Here is a 24643-nt window from a genome sequence, read left to right as displayed (position 1 = left end):
GTAGCTCAATCTGACTCCAAGTCTTGGAGTCCATTTCAAAGTATACTGACTGGGTCAGTTCCATAGGGCCTGGGGTGCGATACTCACCTTCAATTATAATGTAGCACTGGCACAAGTATCCTCTGTGCCTCTTCTTATTGCCCTAACCAATCCCATAGTGTTAAGGCAGACTGGCAGAGGGTGGTTGTGCTCCGGCCCTCGGGCCTCCGAGGCCAAGTGTGACTGGCCACAAACTCTCCTACCTCCAGTATGAACTCAAGGCCATTGTGTTGAATGTGACCATAGACATGAGTTCCCATAAAGAACTACCAGGTCCAGGTGGAATGGGCTGGGGTATAGCTTCAGCGAGGGTGTTTACAGAGTGTGCCATGCCTCAAATGCATTCTTAGTTTGTAGTTGGGTCTGAGGGCCCTAAGTCGGGTCTGCTTTTTCTGTGTCAGTTTGTGTCATCATTCTCATTATATTAAGAGGTTTTAACTTGTTAAGTTTTTTGGACTGGGATTGCAGATAAATAATAGTGACCAATGTACCGAAAAGAAGAAAACATGCACTTATAGAAGTACCCCTTAAATGGGTGCAATTTTTGTGCTTTTTGAAATTGACAAACATTGGCATTAGAAGGTTTGGCAAGCTTTGCCAGTCTCAAGGTTCTAGGGTTACTAAAGGTTAGGGAATTAATGCCTGCATTTAGTCTACCCAACTGCAATCACTTGAGGTGGCATTCCAAACCATAGTTTCTTGCCCATCGTGCAACTCTAGACAGAGGCCCACAGAATGCAAACCTGTTGTGACCTTGTCCTCATGGAAACACTGTAATAAAGTGAGTCCACACCAGATGAAGATATGTGGTAGGAGGTATTTATTACAGCCTCAACCAACAGCCAGCATATCAACTGTCATGCAGAGAACCCTGCATGACAGAACCTCAGAACAAGCTGGTTCCATGCCCAGTGTTCTGGCATGGAGCCACGTTACATCATTACACTTCTTCCTCTTTACATTAGAACAGAAATAACATGAGAACAAAAAACACATTTGAACAGAAAGAAAAAGAGGGTAGAAAGAACTACACAAAATCACGCAAATGTAAAGGAAACCTGCGTGTTCTGACACTCCTACGAGTATTATCAGACCTTAAATCAATGTCAGAGGGAAAACGATAAGAAGTATCATCTCTCCTGTCGGCCACACCACACCCCCCAAAATGTGCTACACGACTATGATTCCAGATGCGACCATCATCCGTCTTGACAGTATTTTTAAACAGCTTAATGATAGTTTTTGGAGAGGTATATTTTGACCAGTTTTGACACCCAACAGGAGCTTTGACCTTTACTATATCTCCAACCTCAAAATTTTTAACTTTCGCATTATTCCTTTTATCAACATAAATCTTCCTTTTGCTTTGCAGAGACACTTCTTTGTCTCTCCATTCCCCAATACCATTGTTTTTCAAACCCTTCCCAGCAACCATCCAGCCAGGACACAAACAAGTATTTGGAGACCTTCCCCTGAGCAGTTCAAAAGGAGTCTTCCCCGTTGATGCATGAGGAGTGTACCTGTAAGCTGTTATACGACCCTGCAGTTCTTTTCTCCAATCTAAACAGTTTACCTTTGCTAATTGTATACTCTCCTTTAAAGTCCTGTTAAATCTCTCCAAAGCACCATTCGCCTCTGGATGATATAACGCAATTTTTTTATGTACAATTCCACATTTTACAAAATACTCCTCCATCTGAGCAGAATAGAACTGCGGACCATTGTCAGAAAGAATAGAGTTAGGAAAACTCTCGCGTTTGAACACAGATTCTAAAAAACTGATCACAGATTGAGAAGTGATCTCTCTCACCAAACTCACCTCCACCCATTGTGAATACAAATCCAGCAACACCAACAGGTAAGGAGTCTGATGTTCTCCATGCAATGGCCCCACAATATCGATAGCTAATTCATCCCATGGACTTTTTGGTAAACTTCTACAAACCATAGGTGAACATCTTGGTTTGAGTACCTTATCACTAGCTTGACAAGGTGTACACTCCCTAACAGTACGTTCCACCATCAAATCTAATCCAGGCCACCAGAAATCCTGACGGATGCGCTCTTTGGTTTTAGAAATGCCCATATGCCCTTCATGAGCCATGTTCACGATGACTTCTCTCAAACTCAATGGGGGAATCATTCTTGTGCCCCTCATTAGAACACCATCAACAACGGCTAACTCATTCGCAACTAACGACCAAGGTTTAACCAGACTTCGAGACTTATGCTGATCCAAAAGAGACATCACAGAACACAATTCACTATCCTTTTGCAACTCATCCCTCCATTCATCTTTCTTTACAGCCCCCAGCGTAACATCACAAACTCTTATGCCACACTCAGCATCACATTGATCATTTTCATCCTGAGATTTATCATTCTCTACCACCTCCACCAATCTCGACAGACAGTCTGCCGTTACATTTGTCTTTCCCGGAATGTATTCAAACATGAAGTTATACTCCTGTAAGGAAATGACCCATCTCCTGATCCTCGAGGAAATCGAGTCCAAACCCTTCTTCTCAAAAATTTATTTCAGGGGTTTATGATCAGACCTGACTACGAAAGAAGATCCCCACACAAATTTTCTGAACTTGTTTATGGCCCAGAATATTGCCAACGCTTCCTTCTCTATAACAGAATAACATATCTCTGCCCCTTTCAAGCATCTTGAAGCACAAGCTATTAGCACCTCTTGGCCCTTCCTGATCTGAAAAAGAAGAGCACCCAGCCCCTTTATACTCGCATCAGTAACAATGAAAGTGGGATTCCCAGGTACAAAAGCTTGTAAGTTTGGTGCATTACTGAGATCATTTTTTACTTGTTTAAATTCTGTACCACACTCTTCCGTCCAAACAAACTCTGCATTCTTACACATCAACTTCCTTAGATTTACTGTCTTATCTGCAAAATTTCGTATAAATTTGTTATAAAATTCTGCCATACCTAAGAATGAAGAAACCTCATCTTTTGTACACGGTTCTTTTAACATTTCGATAGTGTCCACCAAATCCTTTTTAGGACTCACCCCCTGCCGTGAAATATGATGACCCAAATAGTCCAGTTCAGTGACTCCAAATTTACATTTGCTTCGCCTAAGAGATAACCCAGCATCAAGCATCCTTTTAAGCACAGCATGCACCCTCTCATCATGTTCTCTCACGTTTCTCCCACATATTAATACATCATCCTGGTAGCACTTTACGCCTGAAATGCCTTTAAAAAGATCTTCCATAATCCTCTGGAATACTGAGGCCGCAGAAACCAGCCCAAACGGCATATGCAAAAACTTGAAGCCCCCCATTGGCGTAATAAAAGCCGTTAATTCTTGACACTCTTTACTCAACGGAACCTGATGGTATGCTGATGCCATATCCAGAGTGGTAAAATAGCAAGCACCATCCAACGATGATACTAATTCCTCAATATTGGGAAGTGGGAACTTGTCAACCGCCACTTCTTTATTTAAGGCACGAAGATCCACACATAGACGGATTTCATTATTTGGTTTACGTGCCACAACAATGGGAGCTAACCACTCCGTTGCCTCTACAGGCTGTATAACACCAGTGGACAACAATTTATCTATCTCTTTTTGTACAGCTTCTTGGACACAAATGGGAATGCATCTAACTTTTGTCACAACTGGTACTGCGCCCTGTTTCAACTTAATATGGTGATTGTACCCCTTTAAACACCCCAAGGTGTCACTGAACAATTCACCAAAAGCTCTCACAAACTTGTTTTCGTCACCCTCAATAGATTGTACCTGAACAGATGGATGTGCATTAGGATTGAGAATGACACCCAAGCGTGCTTGATGACTCCAGCTCAACAAATTATCACCCCTCTCAGCAACATAAATCCTAGCATCAGTGAACCTACCATTGTACTCAATGCAGTCATCAAAATAACCTAATAACTTAATTGGCAACCCACCATAACCCGTAGGTTTAATATTAGGTTTGAACAGTTTCTTCCTTCCTTGAAAATTCTTCATAAAAAAATCCTTTGAGAGAAACGTGATGTGAGAGCACGAATCAAATTTCATTTTGACTCTAACATCCCCCACCAAAACCCACTCAGAGGGATGTTCCACCTCACTCTCACTAACTTGAAAACTGACTTCCTTTATTTCTGATCTAGAATCTCTCCTATTCCTCATCCTACAATTTTTTCCAAAATGTCCTCTTTTCCCGCAAACATTACAAGTAATCCTATTAGCAGGACACTCACTTGCATTAGCCATGTGTCCAAATCTTCCACATCTGTAGCAATTTCCTTGAAAAGGTGTTGCAAACCTCCTATTCCCTGTGTCTTTCCTGCGCTATTTTCTATTACAACACCTTTCTCACGGACACCCTCATACTTTTTTTCCTTCTCATCTTTTTGTATGACTTGACACTCCACTTCTTGTGCTTTTACACTGACTTTGTCTTTTTTATGTGCTTTACTTAGTTCTCCAACACACTTTAACATATGCTCTACCCTTTTTGCAATACTAACAACCTCATCCAACGGTGGCTCGTCCTTTAGCCAGAGTTCTTCCCTCACTTTATCACTGCAACACCTCAGCACAAACTGATCTCTAATCCTTTCTTCTACCAACGCCCCAAATTTACAACTTGAAGCCAACTTCCATAAAGCCGTAATATATTCTTCAACACTCTCCTCTTTCCCTTGCTCCCGCAAACCAAAATGGTACCTTTCCATAATAGTACTAATCTTTGGCAAGTAATGTAAATCTAGTTGTCTTGCACATATTTCATATTCATTCAACCCCCTCTGATCAGCTTGCGACAATGGAGGTAGATTTTCCAACACCTCCTGTCCTTCACCCCCTAAACAATGTAACAAAAGTGCCTGCTTCCTTTCACCACTCAAATTCGTACCACACACCCTGGCATAATTCTCAAAAATCTTTTTCCATTTCTTCCACTTAATAACCGGTTCTCCTGGATCTGACAAGAAAAACGGCGGCGCCGTAACATTCTGCATACTCACAAGAGGTGTAAAACACTTCTTCCCCACAATATATTCCAAACCCTACTAGTTGCTAAAAGTACTTAAAGTCCAAAAGGTGTGCCAGTCACTGTATGTCCCAGCACGATGCCGCTATATCAGACACGGGTCTTCAGGTGTGTTTGTCACCGCAGAGACGACCTTTTCAGTTTAATTCATTTTACAACGCCCAATACTTGTATTCCACAAGTGCAATAAAGTTTCCAAAGAAATGTATATTCCTGTGACCACAAACCAATATAGTGATCCTTATCCAGTCTCCGTCTAAGTTTCAACTTCCAATAGACCGTCGATGTTCTTCTTCGATGTCCTCCAACAATTGCGCTGTAAAAAAAAAAAAACATTTTTAATAAAAAAAATTCCTTCTTCCTCATCTAAGATGGCCGCCACGAAACATTTGGTCCGTTTTCTTCAGCCAGTTGGGCTTGCTTTCTCTTTGAGCAATCTCGGATCGTTTTCCTCACTCAAAATGGCCGCAACCAAACATCCAGTCTATTTTCTTCAGTCAATCTGGCTTGTTTTTCTCCTTTCACCACACTCAAGATGGCTGCCAACAATTCCCACAGCTTTCAGTCCTTTTCCAATTGCTCACTGACCTTCTGACGTCGTGAAGCATACAGAGACCACTTTGATCCTCAGTAAACGCTCAAACAGCTTTCCACAAAGCCCCTACAACCGCGATTTCACACTTTTCTCCGCTAGAACATGCTGCAAGACGCTCGATCCTCTCCCAGCACGTCTCTGTAAGTTATCTCCGTTTTTCTCTTAAATAATCCAAGCTCTTCCTTCTTTGTTGTTGTTGAGGCTGTCCCTTCCTCTGTGTTCCTTTCTCCGCCCAAGCGTCGCCAGTGTAATAAAGTGAGTCCACACCAGATGAAGATATGTGGTAGGAGGTATTTATTACAGCCTCAACCAACAGCCAGCATATCAACTGTCATGCAGAGAACCCTGCATGACAGAACCTCAGAACAAGCTGGTTCCATGCCCAGTGTTCTGGCATGGAGCCATGTTACATCATTACAAACACTCCACCCCAAACCTTGGTCATCTCGCCCTTTGCTTTTTTATTTGAAAAAATCGAGATTCACACCTCTTCCCCACCAGAATCATTTATGTTTAATAAACACCGTCCTGACATACTAATATTATTAGCCTTGTAATAGTGACCACTTAGACAAGATGACAGAGGTGGCCACCCCATGCAAGATTACTATCAGTGATCACATCAGTGCATCTGGTAGACTCACCAGCAATAATGTAAAAAAGACTTTATCAATTTGAAATGCCTCCATGTGGGTAATACATAACAGCCATAGCCACAGTGCAACAAGAAATTCGGTCTCTCTAAAGCCACATAACTTGTCACTAAGATATCAGCTTTTAATAGAACATGTATTTGTTCACCTTAAGGAGTATCTTAGTACTGAAGAAACATATGTTTATTATTTCCCAATTGGTTGAGCTGGAAATTCAACTTGAAATTCAATTGGAAATTGAGAATTTTAGACAAATCTCTGCTTTTAAATTCTGAAAATACACACATTTTTATCTTGAATACGTTTTTCATTTTTGCTATGCATACATTAAGTGAACAAAGGAAAATTATCTAATTTAGTGGGCTGGGCTGTATCTAGGAGAGGTACTTGCAGGTACATGGAGAGCTACCAGTATCTCAATAGATACTCCTTGGAGAAGCCTGTGCTCTACGAAGTAATTGTTGTCTTTACATTGGATTTATTCCCAAAGCAGCTGATATTAGCAGGGTTGTCCATGTGTAACAGGTTGGTGGATTTAGATTCAGTGCCTTTAGGTTGCACCAAAATGTCTGCAAAATAAACTTTCATTTACCCAGCTATCTAATGAGCAACCAGGTCTATACATTTTAATCAAAGTCAGTGTCTTTCCCCACTGAAGGATTTTGACTTTTACTTCAGAGACTGAGGCGCTGATTATGAGTTTGGCAGACCGAAACATCTGTCTGCCAAACTCCTGATGGGGAGGTTGCCACAGTGCTGACGACCTCCCCGCTGGCCCCATCAGTACTTTCCCACTGGGCTGACCTGCAGAAATAAAGATTTCTGCTGGTCCGCCCAGTGGTAAAGGTGTGGAAGCATTGTCGCCGGCTCATAATAGAGATGGCGGCAATGCTGCTGCATGCAGGGGGCACCAGCACCCTCAAAATATGCACTGTCTGCACAGCCAATAGGCATGGGAAGTTCAGGGCCCCACTGCGGCCCCCTGCCCTTGTACTCCACCAGCCTTTTCATGGCCATCAAACTGCCATGAAAAGGCTGGCAGAGAACAAGGTTGTAATCGCAGGGTGGCCCTGAGTTCAGGGCCACCCTGGCTGATTACAGCCGGGACTTCTGTCAGCCCATTGGGATCACTGATCCTGGCAAGGACAGTGGTAGATTGGTGGGTCTGCCCGCCAACCTCGTAATGTGGCGGTCGGGCGGCTACAGCTGTGGCAGTCTGACCACCACCACAAGGCCGGCAGTCTTCGAACCGCCAGCCTCGTAATAAGGCCCTATGACTGAAAGTAAAATCAAGGATGGGTGAAATAACGGAATCTTTCTTGTGAAGTAAAACAAACATTACACAAAAGTACGCTTTTAGAGAAAAATGTAGGCTACTGGTATGACTTTTTTCACTAGAGCCAGCACTTTGGATGACTAAATCTTGCAAGATCCAAGGAGAAGGCAGATTCGAGTAAAACATGTTGCTGTGTGATATTTTTCGTGCTAGAGACGGTTTCATGTGCAAAAGTTACATAAAATTGTGTACCAGATATTCATAATCTTTACTCCTGACATACTTAAACAAATAATTATAAACACATTTTATCGAAAAAAAATAACAAATTAATTAAATATTTACCAATTAAAAATTTACAAATTATGTATATATATTTAAAATACTCCACACCTCACTCCCCTACAAACTCAATCTGTGTCAGATGTGCAAAACAATTTGCAAACCCTACAATTCATATATCACAGGGATTGCGACTATAAAATGGCTTTTCAATATGTACTAAACTTTTTTTGTAATTTGGAAAAGCTTTTCTGATTTGCAAAGTGTGTTTCGGAGCACATTGCAAATCATAGTTAGGTGTAAGTTGCAATGGTGCGTATGAATGATTTGTAACCACTATTGACCAGTTAGCAATACCTAAATGGAGTTGGTAATTCATTCACAAAGACAAAGGTTTCCCATTGGCACACCTTACTGTTTGTGAATCCTGCCAGGCGTTGTTGGCAGGCAGTGGTACAAAGCAGCACCAGTTTATGTTACAAAGGTTGCTCATTTAAAAAATTGATCTCTTTGGGAATGGAAACACTGGGCTGGTGGTCTAGAGTTCTTTTCATTCCTGTGTTTGCAGCCTCACAAGGGGCATCACACCTCAAAATCTCAAAAAGTTGGCACACAATTTGCGACCACTTTCTGTGACCTATGTATGAGTACATTGGGCTCACTGTCTCTACTGCACATGGTACACATGTTTAGGGACAGACCCATTCTGTTGAGGCTGGTGTATGTTGTCTGTGTAACTGAAAACCTTTTACAGGTTTTAAAACCATAATGTTTAGGAAACATACCACCTGCTGTCTAGTTCTTTCTTTAGAGAGTTTTGGAAGTCTAAAAGGCAGGTTGTTTTTCATGAGTTAATGGTAGTTAATTTCACTGGTATGTATGACTCTGGTAGCAAGCCACTAAAGTGAATAACTGGATTCAAATCTAGTAACTCACTCCTATGACATAGCAACAATTTCTATTACCCAAGGTTGCTACATCATAGAGAAATTAAATTCTAGGCTACTCTGGCTATGCTCTCTAAGAGACTGCATTGGAAACGAAGTGCAGTTTGTAGAGGAGGGGGCACAGAAAATGGTTGGGGTGGGCAGCAGGAGGCCAGGTAATATTGTTTTACTTTTTGGGCATAGAATAGGAGTCATAATATATATGGCCTACCCATTAGTCCTCTGCCCCTGAGTAGTAGTTGAAAGTAGGGGTGGATGACTTTCAGGGCCATTCATAACATACAATTATGAATGAGTAAAAAGTGATTTACAGGGTTCTTTTCACAGCAAGGTTCTGAGTGACATCATAGACAACTCATGTTTGATGAAAAACATCCCCATAATTCACTGTTACTCATCTATAAATCTTTATGTCAGTATGAACTTTAGAAGTGAATGATGTGTTATCTAAAAACAGAAAATCAGGCAGTGGTGCAGAACTAAAGAGTGTAGCATGTTTTTAATATTCATAAATATAATTTATGGTCAAATAGATCCAATCTTGTGGAAAATGTGGTACGCTCTATTAGCCTTGACATAATGTTTATAAACATTTAAGAGCTTACTGCATCCATAGTTACCCGAATGTGATCACCATCTCACTGAACTGATTGTGTTCAGTTAATGCGTTGTTTATGACCTTCACTTTAGTTCCCAATGCTAATGCACATGCTAATGCACATGGAAAGATAAACCTATTGAGTTAATTTGACAAGATTTCCGTGAGAAATGCAAATGTCTGGATGCATATGGATCGACAAACACACGGAAACAAATATAATTCTCAAGTCATCATGTTTATGAAGCCCTTAAATAAAATCACTAAGCTACTAAATACTTACATCCTTAGTAAGATCTTGTGCCCTAGCATATAAAGAGAGTACTGGAAATGCTAATTTAAGACAAGTTTCTAGCACAGGTTTTACCTGACTTGTATCTTAAATAAATAATGGAAGAGATGCAGCAGCAGTATTTTCCCATCTCGGGGCCTGATTAGGAGTAGGTGAAGTGGTATCACCAGGTAGGATAATGCTCTACCTGATAATGAGTGGTCTGAATTTCTAACACTCAAGCCCTGATTTATGCTTTTTTTGCACCGCATGAGCATAATTTTTTACGCAAAAGCGGCACAAACGTACAAAATACAATTGTATTTATCGGGTCCCAATTATTTCAGCTGGTAATTCCAGCCAGTGAAATTGCATAGGGTTTTGGCTGCAACAGCAACCACGCGTTATCATCTGCTCTACCCGGACTTTCGTCTCTGAAAAGGGGGAACATTCAATACTTCTCCCTGCCAAAACGAATCTTGTCCGTCCTTCCTCTACCCACCTCCCGTATCCTCCCATACCCACTGAACACATAATCACCAGCACACATTTACCACTTGCTTTAAACAGATGGTAAATGTTTATGTTAAACCCCTTGAAAAAGGGAATACTCTGGGGAATACCCTAGAGTGATTCCGCATCCATACGGTTATTCTCCATTGCAAGGTGTTTAAATTGCAACGTATTGACGTAGCAACGGAACACAGCACAATAACATAACACAAAGAAAAATCACAAGACAGCACAACATAACTGGACAAACACAACACAGCAGTCAAACCAGGGCAAATGAAACAACAACCACAGTAGAACTGCTATAATAATGCCATACAACAAAGCAGCACAGACAACAGCACACAAAACAGCAGAACACATAACCATAACACATAATGCAATACACCCAATATGCACAAATATTCTCGCCCTTCAATATCACATTCACAACTTTTCTTTCACAATAGGCTGCTAAAAGGTGTTGCACCAAGCACTGTTTTAACTTATCATAAAAGACGTGCTAGCGAAACTCAAAACTTTTTGATCGGGCCATTTATGAGTTTGGGATATCAAGTACCATTAATGAAATAGTTTAGGTCTTGCAGTTGAGCAAATGTGGGAGCTTCTGCACAATTCAAGATCACGGTGCGTGGCAAAGTAAGAGCCAAATTCAAGGAGAGTCTGTTTAGGAAAAATACTTCCTACTGTACAGTTTTGGGCATCACTGGGCTGAGAGGAAAGTCACCAGGGTTGACGGATGGCTGAAACTAATAGCATAAGATAGACACATTAACAATGTGTCACTTATAAAACAGGACATGATGTTCACACACTGTCCATGAACTGCCAAATGGAAAATATATATAGCATACATTAGGGTTCCTAATAGTCTGACCACGTGTCGTACCGTTATTATACTTTAATATTGATTCCTTTATTCCTGATCTCTCCTCTCTATCTTCTTCCATCTTCTTTTTTTGTCTCTTCTCTCTGTTCTTCTATTTTGTTTCTATTCCATAGCTCACAGCTTACTACATATTGGCTGGTGATAGAAAATATGACGGCGGTGCAATAATATTTATGTATTGTCATAGAAGCAAATGTCAGTGAAAGCTTCTGCACCCCAGATAGCTCTGCATTCTTGTAAATTATAGTCTTTCAGTCACTAGAAAATGTGTGAATGTGGCTATAATTCACAACACCGAATGCCAGTTTTAGCTGCCCCATTGATATTCTTTCTCATCATATTATCTGTTTCTCACACTTCCTGTTTTATCAGTGTTGCTGATGGGAGCTACTATGTGCTGGGTGCCTTCTGCCTTCCCACTCTTTTTGAAGGGTCTTTTCAGCAGACTTGGGCCGGTGATCTCACACAGCTCGAGGTGTTCTTGCTCTGCTGAACATCTTTATCCTTGAAGAAAGACACATTCTGCTTGACTGTCTCTGGACCTCTTTGTGGTGACCTTGGTGCCAGTTAGAGAAAATGATAGTCCAGCAACCACTTCTGAGTCGGTCTGTAATGTACCACTTTGGTAAAAGCACTTTATTCATTTGTAGAATCATGGCCAATAACCATATCATTCGACTGGCAGTCTCATTGGTCTACTGCACTTGGGCTGTGTTGCAGTCACATCCAAGGCCTCTGGTGCCCCTTGAAGGGCAGCAGAGATGGTGTCTGTTAGAAATTGAGGAACTTGGTTGAGGGGGATGAAACCCTAGTCAAGCAACAACCACAGCCCTTGTGAGGATCAAGTCACAAGCAAACCCGAAATTAACCTGTGCTCAATCCTCTGGCAGCTTGGCAAAGAGTAGTCAGGCTTAACTCGGAGGTAATGCGTAACGCATTTATGCAGAAATTCATATAGTAATAGAGAGAAACACAACACACAAGAAAAATGCTACCCCAATTTAGTAAAATAGTGTAAAATGTAATAAATAATTTAAGACCAAAACAATAAATATCCAATCACTAGTACTGTGGTCATCTGGTTGTGCCCGACCGGGACAAAGTCAGACAAAGTCACACTTTCATTCTGATCACAAAAGAGAATGGGCCGGGTACAGGGACCTGGTTAGGCCCATTGAAGAAGAGTACCTAAATCCTGGTTGCAGAGCATTGTGAGATCCCACATTGAGGATACATTGTGTAGACGAGGCAATGCAAGATCCTAAAGTGGAGATGTGCAGCGCAGCTGGGGTTTCAGAAAACTGTGAGGCTGCGATGTAAGATCCTGCATCACTGGTTAGGGTGCTGTCAACAAGGGCAGAGTCTTGCATCAAAAATGCGTTGCACACCGGCTGGTTCTAAAGAAGCTGTGGGGTTTGCAATGCAGAGTTCGGTGTCATCATTGAGGATGCCATCGCCAAGGGCTTGCAGTACGAAGACTTGCATCAAAGATGCTTTGCACAGCAGTGGTTCCAAGAAGGTTGCAATGCAAAGTCATAAAGCAGTTCAGATGTGCAGTTTTGTGAGGCTATGCATCGTGCTCTGTCATTCTGCTGGGACCACAGCTGGGCTGGCAGAGCATCTTCAGGCCCACTTTCACGGGTCCAGGCCTAGAGTGAAACCACGGTGGAGGGTAGGACTCGCAGCAGACAGAGTACAATTGCTGTCTTCAAGGTGGTTGGAGCCTTCTGTACCTGATGCTCTGGTCAGGAGGCCAGCCTGCTAGTTCTTGGAGTCAATCTGGTGATCCTGGGTTTACGATGCAGGTCCAGTCTTTCAAACAAGCAGCAGGGCACCACAGCACGGTAGCAGAGTGGCGGGCCTTCGTGCAGCTAGGCAACATAGCAGTCCTTCTTCTAAGCCTTCCACATGTGCAGCTGTATACTGAAGAGTTGAGTTTTAGGACCCAATATTTACACCTTGTTCCCATTTTGAAGTAGGAGAAGGTTCTGGAGGCTTCCACACCAGAGGTGCTTGGAATTTCCTGCCTCCCTCCCCTGGTCCCAGATTGTCTTGGGTCACAATAGACCAGTGTTAAATCCTTTGTGAGTGTGTTCAGGCAAAGCCTTTGTGATGTGCAAGTGTGGTAGGTGACAGCTTCTCCTCCTCATCAAGTCAGAGATGGCCCATCCCACCAACATTAATGGTCCTTTGTTTCACTGTCTCAGAGTAATGCACAAAGGCCAACTGCCAGCTAAATATAGTCATGTAATCCAGTACACAGGCTGCAGTCAGCAAGTGGTTGGGAAAAGGAAATGCCAACTTTGTAAAAGTTCAAAAAGAACTGATGATGAACAAATCAAACATTCATCATAGTCACACATCTGAGTTTAATCCATCAGTTTTTTCACTCGTCATGCCCTTCCAATTTGGACCCAGCCATATGCAAACCAGTCTTGACCCTGTTCCCCATAGGAACAGTCCAGCCTGAACTGCCAGAACCAGAAACAAGCATCCTGTGATCAGTTTAGGGGTACCACCCCTCATTAGCCAGGCATAGTAAGCACGGGACCCACGTCTGTGCAGACCCTTCCCTCTTAGGGCGACAAATGCTAAAAGAACAGATGATGGACAGAATGTAGAACAAATGAAACATTCACCCCCAGTCACAGATCTGGGTTTAATCCATCAGTTTTGTTTCTCGCCATGCCATTTCAGTTTGGACACAGCCATATGCAAATAAGCCTTGACTCTGCTCCCCACGGAAACAGTCCAGCCTGAACTGCCAGGCCGGGTCCTTCCTGGGCCAGAAACAAACAATGGACTAAACCCAGATCTTTGTGACTGGGGGTGAATGTGTGCATTGTTCAGCATTCTATCCATCATCTGTTCTTTTTACTTTCTAGAAGTGGCACTCTCAGAATTGTAACTTTAAACCCAACTTCACCATTAAAGAGGGCTTTCAAATTGCATTTCTTTAAACATTAATCTCGACATTCTGACCTGTTCCCAAATGAAATGTATAATTTATTAAATGTAATAAGTTAACACATATTAAGCTATGGGGGATGTAGGTCTCAGAGTAATGGAAAACAAATGTAGGAGTTTCTCACTACTGTGCCCGTGTTCAGCTTTTTAAATACACTGCACTTTGCTCTTTTACTGTTTAGAACTTACTTAGGGGTGACTTATATGTAATAAAAGAGATGTTTGAGCCTGGCAAGAGGTCTATCTTGCCAGGTCAAAATGGCAGATTCAAACTGCACACACAGGTGCAATGGCAGGCCTGAGACATGTTTAAAGGGATACTTAAGTAGGTGGCACAATCAGTGCTGCAGGCCAACTAGTAGCATTTGTTTACTGGCCTTGTGTTCATGCAGTAACACTTTACTAGGAACTTACAAGTAAATTAAATGTGTCAATTTGGTGTTCCAATGTTTAAAGGACAGAGCAGAAGACTTTAGCACTGGTTAGCAACGGTAAAGAGTCCTAAATCCAGCACAAACAAATTCAACAAAACAGGAGGCTGGAAGGCAAAAAGATGGAGTGAAAATCACACCAAGGATTCCAGCACTGGGTCTAACAAGCACTTTAAATGCACGTTTATGGCCCATTCAGTTTCCTCTTCATGTTGAAAACTGATAGTTAGTGCTTTGTTCAAAGTTCACATGAACCTTTGCATCTCCCAGTTGATTTGAAGCAACCTGGAAGTGATTCAACAATGAGGATACCACATTTTTTTCAAGGTATGTCTGGAAATCTTCATCCTGAAACAGGGGGAACTGAGGGATAGAAGGAAGTTGTGAGATTTGAGGAATGTTGCTATTTCAAGTTTCAATGACTTTTTTTTTACTTTGGCATGATGTTGACTGCACTACCTCCACCACAAGATACATCTATGAGCGCCAGAAAATGCTGCCCATCAGGAAGAAGAAATGTCTGCAATTTATTGCATATATGCATGGTGTGAGAAAACAGGGCTGATTGCAGAGGCCCCCTAACTTTTTGCCCCCATTTTCCACTTTTTGCTGGTGTTTTCCTGACTCTGATGGTGCCCTGGGTACTGCTATCCAGTCCCAGGGCCTGTGCTCTGTGTAAAATGGATATGCAAATTAGGCTAATTATAATTGGCTACGTTAACCTACCTATAAGTCCCAAGTATATGGTAGGGCATGTAGGTTTAGGGACCACAGCATAGGTAGTGCACCCATAGGTGCACTGCTGAGGTGCCCAGTGTCATTTTAAAGGCATGCCTGCCTTGCTGGCTGCTTTTAAATTAAAGTTATATGCAAATTCGACTTTGGAATTAAAAGTAGTTCCAAAGTCTTAAACTACCTTATTTTTACATATAAGTCACCCCTAATGTGTGCCCTATGTGCCCCTAGGGCTGGGTGCCCTGTAACTATAAGCAGGGACTTTATAAAAATAGTTTTATAAGCCCTGGTGAGGTAAAAACAGCCAAATCCGTTTTTCCCTCATTGTACTAAATGGCCTTCATGGGCTAGAATGGGGAGACTTTATTTTAATTTTTAAAGTCTCCTTAAATGATGCATACCAAGAATTTGGTATCGAATTAATTGTTGTAATAAATCCCACAACTCCCAGTTGTTGGATTTAATATAACTTGTTCAGGTAAAGAGTTTTAAACTTTACCTGAAAAGTTGCCCATTTCAGCCCTGCATTGTTTTTGCTGCTGTGCTCTGATTGGCCAGCCTCTAGTAGCTTGGCCAAGCTGCCTTTATGAGGTGTGAAGTGGCCGGGCTTCACACAAAGGAATGTGCCTTTGGGAGGGAATCTCCCCTCAGCAGATGGTGAGGCAGGAAGGGGGAGGGCTGCCAAACTGGTCTTCAAAGGCAGAGAAGGGCATTTGGAGCAACCAGCAACACCCCCACATCCTGCAACCCCAGACAACTAGGTGCCCCTTGATTAGATTAGGAGAGGGCAGGAGAGGGGTGTGTTTATGATTTTTAGCCACACCAGTGGGTGGGCTCAGCCAGATGTAACCTCCAAAAATCATATTCTGCCATGATGGATTTTTAGAGAATGTTGCCTCCTGGGATTGATTTTTGCCACACTTCCCAGGAAGTGGTCATCACAGGGGGAAGGACCCTGCACCTGATTGGAGAACCAGGACCCCCCTGCTTTTCACGCAGGAGCAAGGATAAAACTGGCAGACCTGCACCCACACCTCAGATCCCCATCAGATTCCAACAAGGAAGAACCAAAGGAGAAGAAGGACTGCCCTGCTGGACCCCTGGCCTGCACCTGGAACCTGCACTCAGAAGGACTGCACCAGCTGCACACTTGGGCTTCACCACAAGAAGGACTTTGCACGGCTTCAACTGGTTCAAGGAGGGACTCCCTGTTTGCTACAGGTGAAAAATTGCTATCCAGAGTCCCCTGCACCAACTCCTGAAGAAAGCGACCAGCTGACCACTGTCCAGTGGCCAAAAAGGAGTTTGCGCCAGGTGCATTCTGGAAGTTGTATTACGCACCCCCAAGGACCATCTCAGAACTTCTGGACCCTTGGGGTGAGCTGTGGACCCCAAAAGAACCTTAAAAGGACATCTGGGAGAAGCCCCAGAAGTTTGGAGAAGTTTGGACAACTTTTGTAAAAAAGCTCCATAGAGGGACCGACCCGCCGCGGCAACTCTAGCCGGCTTGCCTCAACCGCGACCCGGCCTGATTTGCTGGTTCGTCCTGGTAAAGAAAATCTCCGAAAAAGAGACTAAGGCGGTCATTCTGACCCTGGCGGTCAAAGACCGCCAGGGCGGAGGACCGCGGGAGCACCGCCGACAGGCCGGCGGTGCTCCAATGGGGATTCCGACCGCGGCGGTAAAGCCGCGGTCGGACCGGCACCACTGGCGGGCTCCCGCCAGTGTACCGCCGCCCCATTGAATCCTCCAAGGCGGCGCAGCTTGCTGCGCCGCCGAGGGGATTCCGACCCCCCCTACCGACATCCAGATCCCGGCGGTCCGACCGCCGGGATCCGGATGGCGGTAGGGGGGGTCGCGGGGCCCCTGGGGGCCCCTGCAGTGCCCATGCCACTGGCATGGGCATTGCAGGGGCCCCCGTAAGAGGGCCCCTACATGTATTTCACTGTCTGCTGCGCAGACAGTGAAATACGCGACGGGTGCAACTGCACCCGTCGCACAGCTTCCACTCCGCCGGCTCGATTCCGAGCCGGCTTCATCGTGGAAGCCTCTTTCCCGCTGGGCTGGCGGGCGGTCTGAAGGCGACCGCCCGCCAGCCCAGCAGGAAAGTCAGAATTACCGCCGCGGTCTTTCGACCGCGGAACGGTAACCTGACGGCGGGACTTTGGCGGGCGGCCTCCGCCGCCCGCCAAGGTCAGAATGAGGGCCTAAGTCCGAAGGTAAAAAGTTGACCGGGACCTCCCAGCCAGCGTATCCGAGAAGGGCTCCATGGACGTCGGATCAAGATCCAGGTTTACCCCGGTCGAAGGATTTTCACCTCGAAAAAACGACTAAGTCCGAAGGTAAAAATCTCCACCGAGGATTCCAGCATCACGTATCCGGAGAAGGGCTCCAGGAAGTCGGATTGGACTGGCAGGTTCGTCCCTCTGAAGAAAATCTTCGAAAAAAAGACTAAGGGGGTCATTCTGACCTCGGCGGTTAAAGGCGCTTACCGCCGGTCAGAAGACCGCCATAACACCGCTGCGGCCGCGGTAAACCGCCACGGTCATTCTGACCCACAACTGCCAAACCGCCGAAAACCCGACACCCTCAATAATCCGCCACACCAAAGGTCAGCGAAAAAATGGCGCTGACCAAACCTCCACCGTCACGCCAACAGAAATACGCCCATACCATTCCGACCCACAAATCCACGCGGCGGTCTTTCAAACGCGATATTCCATTGGCGGTACACACCGCAGCGGTCAAAATACACACACCCATAGAAAACTCAGCCACATTGGTCACTTCGAAATACACACACCTGATACACATACTAACACCACTCCCACACACCCAACACAATATAAAACACACACCCACATCACCCACAAGCCCCTAGGACCCGAAATCATTGACGAAGGCAAGAGACAGAGCACAGAATAGAGAATCCCACAACACAGAGGCACACAACACCATCACCCACACAGAATCCACGCACCAAACACCACACACCACCACACGCACCACACTCATCACCACAAACGCCACCCCACACCTCAACCACACCACCCCATGGCACCCCAAAGACACCCCAGGTTCAGTGACGCCGAACTCAGGGTCATGGTGGAGGAAATAGTCCGTGTAGAGCCCCAGCTCTTCGGGGCACAGGTGCAGCACACCACAATTGCCAGGAAGATGGAGCTATGGCAAAGGATAGTGGACAGGGTCAACGTGGTGGGACAGCATCCACGCAATCGGGAGGACATCAGGAAGAGATGGAACGACCTACGGGGGAAGGTGCGTTCCATGGTATCAAGGCACAACATAGCGGTGCAGAAGACTGGCGGCGGACCCCCACCTACTCCCCCAGAATTTACTGCGTGGGAGGAGGAAGTCTTGCACATCCTGCATCCTGAGGGCCTCGCTGGAGTAGGCGGAGGAATGGACTCTGGTAAGGGAAATCTTCACTACTGCTTCCCACCCCCACCCCACCTGAATGCCAAATCATACCCCCACGCTCCCCCCCTTCCCCATCACACCAACCCCTAGCAAAAGCCTCACCATCACAACCCACCCATCCCAACACCAAGCCCTGCATGCGACCCCAAAGCATGGACACCCATCACCAAAGCATGCCCACTGCACACACACATCACCCCCACAAGCCACCCTCACAAAAGCCCCCACAAGGAAATGCCTGCACATGGGTACACGGACACCCTCCCATCACACGAAATCCCACACACAGAAGCAATAACCATACCTTTATACCCCTGCAGGACCCGAACGCCACCACACCGCCACGGAGGGTCCAGAGATGTCCATCCCACCACCAGAAGAGGCCCCCAGCGATGACAGCAGCTCTGTCTCCCTGGAGCCAGACGACCAGCCCGGCCCATCGGGGACCTCTGGACAGTCGGTTCCCCACAGACAGCCACAGGCTACACCAGACCCAACCCCCTCTGGGAACACCAGCACAGCTCCCACCCAGCGGGCCCATGCCTCTGTCTCCAGGGCACGTCAATCAGCGGTGTGTCCACCACTACAGGGCACCCAGGTTGACCCACCACCCCAACAACAACAGGGACCTGGGGGCAGTGGTAGTGGGCACACCGGCCAGGGGACAGAGGCCCAGGGACACAGGGGAACTGGGAGGGCTGCTGTGCGACAGGGGGGGGACAGGCCCGGGAACCGACTCTCCAAGAGGCCCTCTCCACCATCATGGGAGCATACCACCGCTCCCAGGAGACGATGGCGACGGTACTGGCTCGGTTCCAGGAGATCCAGGAACTGCAGGAGGAACGGTACATGGGGTTCAGGGAGGAACTGAGGAACATCGGTTCCGCAATGGGGACCATCGTCCTGGCCCTTACCCAGATCGTCACCACATTGCGGGACCATGTGGCACCCCAAAGGGCCCCTGTCACTAGCCCAGGCCAGGAACAGCCTACCACCTCCGCCGGCGCCAGTGGACAGGAGGCCCCCACACAACGACAGGCCACCAGAACCCCACCTCCTGCAGAAGAAGAACCACCCCGCAAGCGGAACCTGAGATCTCACAAGAAGACAGAGTAGGATTGCAAGACCCCCGCCAGCCTAAGATACCCCCTGATGTCATCCCACTGTCCCACATTGTCACCTTGTCCAACCTTGAACTGCCCCTGCTCCATCCTTTCACAGGCATATGGACAATGCACCTGTGCGACTGAGAACTGGACTCTGCCATGGACATTACTCCACCCCCACCCATCCCCGCTTCCCAATCATTTACCTATATCTAGCACTTTAAATAAATCACTTATTCCACTTAAATAAACAGGAGTCTGCTTGTATTCTTAACAAATGTATTACACATAACGGTTCAATAATGTCCAGTTACTTTGTGATGACAACATACCAATTTCAATAAGCTTTAGTCCATGGGCAAACAAAGCTGAAGTCAGGCAGTGGGTCATACAGCTCTGAAAAGGGAAGGGAAAGTCACAAATCAGTTAACAGGAACTGGGGGGAAACACAGACAGTGGAGACGCATGAGGCCTCAAGTAAATGTAAATTGGGGAGGCTGTTCCTTACCTGTGTGCTACTGAAAGTATTGTTGTATGACTGTATCCCTGTTGTCCGTGTCGTCCCCGTCGTCCTCCTCTTCTTCACTCTCCACAGGCTCCACAGCTGCAACAACACCACCATCTGGACCATCCCCCTGCAGAAAAGGCACCTGGCGTCGCAATGCAAGATTGTGAAGCATACAGCAGGCCACGATGATCTGGCACACCTTCTTTGGTGAGTACATGAGGGATCCCCCTGTCATATGCAGGCACCTAAACCTGGCCTTCAGGACCCCGAAGGTCCTTTCTATGATCCTCCTAGTTCGCCCATGGGCCTCATTGTAGCGTTCCTCTGCCCTTGTCCTGGGATTCCTCACTGGGGTCAGTAGCCACGACAGGTTGGGGTAACCAGAGTCACCAATTAGCCACACACGGTGTCTCTGTAGCTGTTCCATCACATAAGGGATGCTGCTATTTCGCATGACATACGCGTCATGCACTGACCCAGGGAACTTGGCATTTACATGGGAGATGTACTGGTCAGCCAAACAGACCACCTGGACATTCATCGAATGATAACTTTTTCTGTTTCGGTACACCTGCTCACTTCCACTGGGGGGAACCAAAGCCACATGGGTCCCATCAATGGCCCCAATGATGTTGGGGATATGTCCAAGGGCATAGAAATCACACTTCACTGTAGCCAATTCGCCCACCTCAGGGCAAATAATGTATCTCCGCATGTATTTCATCAGGGCAGACAAAACTCTGGACAGAACCTTAGAAAACATAGGCTGAGACATCCCTGATGACATGGCCACTGTTGTCTGAAACGACCCACTTGCCAAAAAATGGAGTACTGACAGAACCTGCACCAGGGGGGGAATCCCTGTGGGTTGGCGGATGGGGGACATCAGGTCTGGCTCCAGTTGGGCACATAGTTCATGTATAGTTGCTCTGTCAAGCCGGTATGTAAGTATGATGTGTCGTTCTTCCATTGTCGACAGGTCCACCAGCGGTCGGTACACGGGAGGATTCATCCTTCTCCTCGCAAGTCCCAGCGGACGGTGCCTAGGAAGGACAACATGGAGCACAGAGTCAAGCAACCCACTGGTTCATTCACACAGCTTGCACAGTACACGAATCGCTATGCATGGAATGGCTTGTATGAGTGGCAATGCAAGGCCTAGGCCTGTGTGACGCAGTAGAAATCATGCCATGTGGGCCCTTGAAATGGCGGCTGCCTGACCTGTGAAGTGTGACAGTGGGATGTGAGGACACTGCGCTGGCGTGGCACACCGTGGCGGTAGGCGGTCGAAGACCGCGGCGCAAAGCAGCATTAGTTAACATTGAACCCTATGGGTCTCAGGAGCCAATGACGATGTGCGCCGGCGGGCGCGGTACGCACCGCTGCGGTACGCACAGCCGCGGGCGTGACCGCCATTTTCTATCTGATTAATCACTCAAGACCTGATCATCCACAGGAGAGGACCTATACTGCAAGTGCTGCTGTGACCTCGGTCTGGGAGATACAATGGCTGCTGCGACTGGGGATAGGGCCCCTGCCTTCACTTCCGAAGAATTGGAGAAACTTGTTGATGGGGTCCTCCCACAGTTTGTGCTACTCTACGGTCCTCCAGACCAACAGGTTAGTACACAGGGTGCACGCTGAATGGGCTATGCCTGTGTTGAGTGGGGTGTATGTAAGATGGTGGGGAGGGGAGCGAATGAGGAGTGCAACGCACGACAGATGGGAACATGTGCCACATGGCAAGGTTGGGGAGGGGGGGCCACTCACATCTACCATGCTGAAAACTGATGATATTTCCTTTCCCACCCTGTACATGTCAAATAGGTCAGCGCCCATCAGAAGGTCGACATTTGGCGTGCCATCGCCAAGGACGTCCGGGCCCTGGGGTCCACGACAGACGGGGCACCCACTGCCGAAAGAGGTGGGAGGACATCCGCCGCAGGACCAGAAAGACCGCTGAGTCTCTGCTGGGGATAGCCTCCCAACATAGGAGGGGTGCCAGCTGCCAATTGACCCCCCTGATGTCCCGGATCCTGGCGGTGGCCTACCCCGATTTGGATGGGCACGTGAGTACATCACAGCAGATACAAGGGGGTGAGTATCAGCACATTCTGCTATCTTTGCGCGCAGTGGAGGTGTCTGGGTGGGGGAGGAGGGCTGTGGGTAACTCAAGGCCAGGGCGCTTTCTGTAAGCTAATCCCCTCCATTAGCCATGGCCCTGTGCCCCCGCCCCCCACCTCTGTAGGGTGCCAAGTACAGCTATCCATGGTCCTGCATCACCCATGTGTGCATTTGTCGTCCATAGACCTGAAGGCCTAGTCACAAGAACTGAGTAGTGTACTCCGAATGCGCAGCGTAGGTCAGGGGGCTTCTGTGTCTGTCCTCTCCGCCAACGGTGTTGCCAATGCATGCACTCAACCTGTCTTCATTTTTCCCCCCACCCATTTTCTTTTTCTTCCATGTGTGCATTAGCATCATCAGGCGGAGGAGAAGTGGCATCGGCGCACGAGGGAGCTGCATCTCACATGGCCCCGGAGGGCCATGCAACGGACTCCGAGTTCAGCAGTGAGACGGAGGGCGAGGGGAGCTCCACAACGGGGACCCGTGGAGACGTCAGCGACACCGACACGTCCTCGGAAGGGAGCTCCCTTGCGGTGGTGCCAACATCCGTGCCCACCGCAACTACAGGTACAGCCGCCACCCAGCGCACCAGCTCCGCCCTCCAAGCAGCCCCTCAGCGTTTGCCCCGTGCCCGCTCGCACACCAAGGCGGGCATCTCCTTCGCCCCAGGCACCTCAGGCCCTGCCCCAGTTACCCCTGCTGCCCTCAGTGAGGAGGTCATTGACCTCCTCCGGACGCTCATTGTTGGGCAGTCTACCCTTTTGAATGCCATCCAGGGGGTGGAAAGGGAGGTGCATCTGAGCAATGCATACCTGGAGGTCATTCATTCGGGTCAGGCTGCCCATCAGCGATCGTTCAATGCTCTGGCCTCAGCACTGACGGCAGCCATTGTCCCTGTCTCCAGCCTCCCTCTTCTAACTCCCTCCACCCAGTCCCAGTCTCCTGTTCCTCAGCCTATCCCATCCACACCATCAGACCAGCCTGCACACACCTCAACACCCAAGGGCAGCTCATCCAGACCTAAGCACCACAGATCCCACAAGCATTCACACAAACAACATCCAGATGCAGACATGCCAACAGTCACTACCACCTCTGTGTCCCCCTCCTCCTCGTCTCCCTCCTCCCTCCCTGTGACGTCTCCACTCACACCTGCTTGCACTCCACCATCAGCCAGTACTTCCATCACCAGCACACCCTCCATTACAGTCAGCACACGTGCAGTCACCACCCCCACTGCCATTTACACGTCCCCTGTGTCCTCTCCCAGTGTGTCTGTCACCCCCTCTTCCAAACCACACAAACGCAGGCAGCCACCCACCTAACAGCCATCCACCTCACGACAGCCTCCAGCCCAAGCACCTGCACCCAAAGACAGCACACTTGACTCTCCTACAACCACATCCTCTTCCTCCACTCCCATACCCACTGCACCTACCGTTCCCATTGCTCCTAAAAAACTTTTCTTCTCCAAAATTAACCTCTTTGCATCACCTGACCCACCCCCTCCATCTCGTAAGAGTCCAAAGAGCACCTCAGCCACCACCAGCCCTGCATCTAGTATCACCATAGTGCCGGGCTACTGGAGTCCACCAGCTCCTAGGGAAGGAACATCGGCCAGCAGCAAGGGGACAGCCAGCCCACCCCCTGGGAAGAGGACAAGAAAACTTAAGGGCCGGCGCGAAAAGCCTGAGACGGCTGCCACCACGGAGAGTGGCCTTGCCACGTCACCTGCCACATCATCTAAGGGAGGCAAGGGACCCGAGCTGCAGCGAAAGAGGGTAAGGGCAGCAGGGCGGAGAAGACATGCAGCAGCCGAGCGCACCAGGAGGGCCCCACCAGCCCCATACCGGGTGTGACGGACGACACCCACGGGCACAAGACTCCATCACAGGAGGGCCCCGCTACCGCAAGGTTGGAGGGCGACTAAGCGGGGAGTCTTGGCCAGGTCTGGGTCCCTTGAAAGACAGGACAGGCACCACTGAAGAGGGCCCCGCCAAGACAGGCACCGCTGAACAGGGCCCCGCCGTGAGGAGCACCGCTGAAGAGGGCCCCGCCAAGACAGCCACCGCTGAACAGGGCCCCGCCGTGAGGAGCACCGCTGAAGAGGGCCCGCCAAGACAGCCACCACTGAACAGGGCCCCGCCGTGAGGAGCACCGCTGAAGAGGGCCCCGCCAAGACAGGCACCGCTGAACAGGGCCCCGCCGTGAGGAGCACCGTTGAAGAGGACCCCA

General features: G+C 47.4%; 1 long non-coding RNA gene across 1 annotated transcript in view; it reads left to right on the top strand.

The window, feature by feature from the left end:
* Window positions 1–5539: 5539 nt before the first annotated feature.
* The window catches only part of LOC138295843 (uncharacterized), a 132211-nt gene continuing 113107 nt past the window's right edge, over window positions 5540–24643 (top strand). The window contains exon 1 of the long non-coding RNA XR_011203699.1: window positions 5540–5807. This is a non-coding gene — a long non-coding RNA (uncharacterized lncRNA). The remainder of the gene's footprint in view (window positions 5808–24643) is intronic.

Source organism: Pleurodeles waltl, chromosome 1_2 (assembly GCF_031143425.1).
Source record: "Pleurodeles waltl isolate 20211129_DDA chromosome 1_2, aPleWal1.hap1.20221129, whole genome shotgun sequence".
Taxonomy (NCBI): domain Eukaryota; kingdom Metazoa; phylum Chordata; class Amphibia; order Caudata; family Salamandridae; genus Pleurodeles; species Pleurodeles waltl.
The sequence above is the reverse complement of the archived record's forward strand: the minus strand, read 5'-3'. Positions and strand labels throughout refer to the sequence as shown.